Source organism: Bactrocera neohumeralis, unplaced genomic scaffold (assembly GCF_024586455.1).
Source record: "Bactrocera neohumeralis isolate Rockhampton unplaced genomic scaffold, APGP_CSIRO_Bneo_wtdbg2-racon-allhic-juicebox.fasta_v2 cluster10, whole genome shotgun sequence".
Classification (NCBI taxonomy): Eukaryota; Metazoa; Arthropoda; class Insecta; order Diptera; family Tephritidae; genus Bactrocera; species Bactrocera neohumeralis.
The window spans coordinates 7306919-7310274 of NW_026089623.1; the positions used below are offsets into that span (position 1 = coordinate 7306919).

Below are 3356 nucleotides of genomic sequence, written 5' to 3' on the forward strand. Positions count from 1 at the left end.
CAGCTCGTCATCTGCTCGCTTTGCTCCACAGTTTTCTTTTGCAGAGCAATGGCCACCCCTGTCATCTGCACATTTTGCTCAACAATTTTCTTTTGTAGAGCAATGGCATCCTCCTCTCGCTTTTCACGCTCCTCCATTTTTGTTAGCACTGCTCCAAGCATCTTCGCTGCAGTCAATTTACCTTCAGAAGGGATGAATGTAGGTGATGGCATAGGAGAAGGTAAGATGGGAGGAGATAAGGAAGAAGATGGAGGTGATGGTGAGGAAGAAAATTGAGGTGATGGTGAGGAAGAAAAATTTATAGACAGAGCAGGAAAAGCTGGAGCAGGCGATGTGACTGTTGGTGTTGGCGAGGAAGCTGCAGCATGAGCAGCTTAATTTAAATACAACGGCGGCAAAACCTGTAAGTATAAAACTGACCAATTATTGCCTTATGTAATAATAAAATATATAGTCCGACAAATATTAAATGAAAATATTACCTGGTGACCCAAAGTCGCAACACCCGGCAATCCATCCACCGCTGCTGCACCAAAAGTTGCAATCGCTTGCTCCTCAGTTATTATTCCATTTATCGGAGGGCATCCACCAGTCGCTTGCGCATGTGCCTTCAGTTTGCTCGCTCGCGATTTCAATTGATGCTTCCAATGCATTAAGGACTATGGAAACATATTTTAATAATGTGAAACATACACAAGCATTTATGAACTTACCTCCTTCCACTTGGCTGACGACCGAGTTGGACCTCTTAAGGCATTTAAATTATCCGCTAACTCCGACCAAAGTATTTGTAGTCCTTGAGGGTTGGTCGGAGTTAGCTTCCCCCGTTGAACTCAGGATGCTGCTTGCAAAACATTATATAATGTCGCCCAGGAATATATGAAATTATTATATATACATATAAATTTAAAACTTGCAAAATTACTTACATATGCTGATTATCCATTTGTGTGTCCATTTTTGTTTGTTTAGTTATATTAAAACAGCTGTTTGACAGCGAAAAGCTTTTTACCTCACGTGGTGACTTTTTTAAGCTTTTTTCTTATGAGGTTTGAGCAAGAAAGCTTCACAAAATATGCCTCACAAGAAATCTCTCAAATTTTTCCTCTCAACTCAGTTGAGATGTTTTTTCAGAATAAGGCTGTAAATATGGCCTCGTTAGTATTGCTGCGTATTGGGTCAGGTGCTGTTCCAATTTTATGATTTAAGAGATGAAAAATCGATAAGCGATGCTGAAAATTAAATTTTATTTCAAAAGATTTAATATGTATTTTTTAATTTTTTTTATGGAATTTATGGAATGGTGTAGAACGTTTGATTCATTGGTCTGCTTTAAACGCTAGTCCCGAACCAATGAGCTTTGTGCTTGAGGGTAGCAGCAACTTTTTGAAGAGCAAATACTACGGTGAATGTGCTGTTCGCGAATAATTCCCAGAGTCCAGTTGATATCTATGGTTCGGAAGATCGTTTCCTATGATACTACGCCCACATTTGGCGTCGCCAGTTCCGTGCCATGTCACTCTGATTTACGGGCAAGCGTACTGTAAAACAACCGGTTTTTGTGTCGGATTGTGCTAAGGATCCCGATTCTGCTAGTCAGGTTTATCAAGTTGTTAGGTAGGTTTTGATCAAAATTGAATTTACATACTTTCTAATATGCCAAACACTCAACACCCACCTTGCAGACCAAAACGTTACCAGTTGAGCGAATTAATTGACTTGTTCCATCGTGTTATGCTTATGTGTTGCGATCCTACCTTCCCATTGAAAGCCGAGTTCACTGAGCTTATCTGTTCTGGAAAACCTGTTGGTGAGCTACATATGGAACTTATCGATCGCGAATGTATTAAAGATGTCGTTTTCTCCGACATACCGTGGTTGGAGGATTTGGGTGTACAATTAACCTCTATGGAAGAGCAAGTACCATGGGAATTGCGACCATATCGTGCTGCGCAATATTAAGACGCCGAATTGAGAGAGTGGGGGAACTCCACCAAAATCGATGGAATATCAGCAACATGGCAACAACGCTAACAACAACAGCCAAGCAAATAATAAACAACACTCATCAAATGAAATTTGGTGGCGTTGGTGCCCAAGCAGCTATTTGAAAAATAAACCTTCGCATCTACGCGAATTGCAATTCGTCTTTACATCTAGTGAATTATGGTCGATTATGAATGGTGTAGAAGTTGATAATTAAACTTTAAAAAACAAATAAATGTAATTTGGTTAATAATAAAGCGCTATTAAAAATTAAGGAATTTGTGTTGTATTTATATTTGGGCCAAACAAGTTATTATCGATTAGAAATAATTTCAAATGGAATATATTTTGAACAACATAAAAATCTTACATGCACGTATGTGTTAGTACTTTTTTAAATATGAAAGTATCAAACTTATCGTAGTTATTTGTTAATTACTTTTGTTTTCATTATTGCATTTAGTTTAAACCACGGTACAAGGATATCGACCCATCAAAATACCGAAAATATTCATACATGCAGCTTAATCCAGTATTGCTATTGAGCATGGCAAAATAGTGTTGCGTAAGCTAATTTAAACTACCTTTTACTACTATATAGATATTGCAAATTCAAAAAATAATTTCTTTAAGAATCCTATTTTTTTTAAACTATGCTTACAACTAAAAAATAATATGGTAAATCTGTTAGGATGGTAAAAAACTCCATTTGGGAACGGTTCGGATTCCTCATCGCCGGCGTATATCTAAATTCAGACATATAAAACGTGTATGTAGTTTGTGATTATAAAAATTTATACCTAAAGTATAGTAAATATGGCTATTATAATTATCTCTTGATTTATCTTACAGTAAAATATTAGGGGTATTCTCTTACTCTTGCAAAAACCTTGCACGGTGCACGATTTGCAGATTTTTCCACCTAATGCAACGGCACAACAACAAACACACGTAGAAAAATATTTGCAAGGGCTGTAAAATATGTCAGACCAAAACCTATGTTTAATTGCAACCCTGTGCTAGCTGTCATTTTACTTAACCCTCATCGAGACCCTCGGTCTGGCCAGGCATATTTTGTTTTTAAATGTTATTTAAATATATTTAGAGTGTAGCAAACAACTTGCGCTTCCAGGCAGCTTCCTAGAAATTTATTGTCTATAGAATTCAGAAAAAAATTCAAGGATATCGTATCGAAAAGGACGAAAAAAGGATATTATAATATTACACCTTAGTGCACCAATGGTGCTTGGCTAGACCCCACAAAATTTGTATGAAAATATATATATATATATGAACTTTGGTATGTTTCTATCACTTCGCACGGTTGATTTATCTGTTTTCATGTTCGTTACATGTTCAAATTGGTTTGT

At 36.9% G+C, this 3356-nt stretch overlaps 1 pseudogene; it reads left to right on the plus strand.

Moving 5' to 3' along the window:
* Positions 1 to 247: 247 nt before the first annotated feature.
* Positions 248 to 2034, plus strand: LOC126765164 (NADH dehydrogenase [ubiquinone] 1 alpha subcomplex subunit 9, mitochondrial-like; annotated as a pseudogene).
* The last annotated feature ends 1322 nt before the right edge of the window (positions 2035 to 3356 follow it).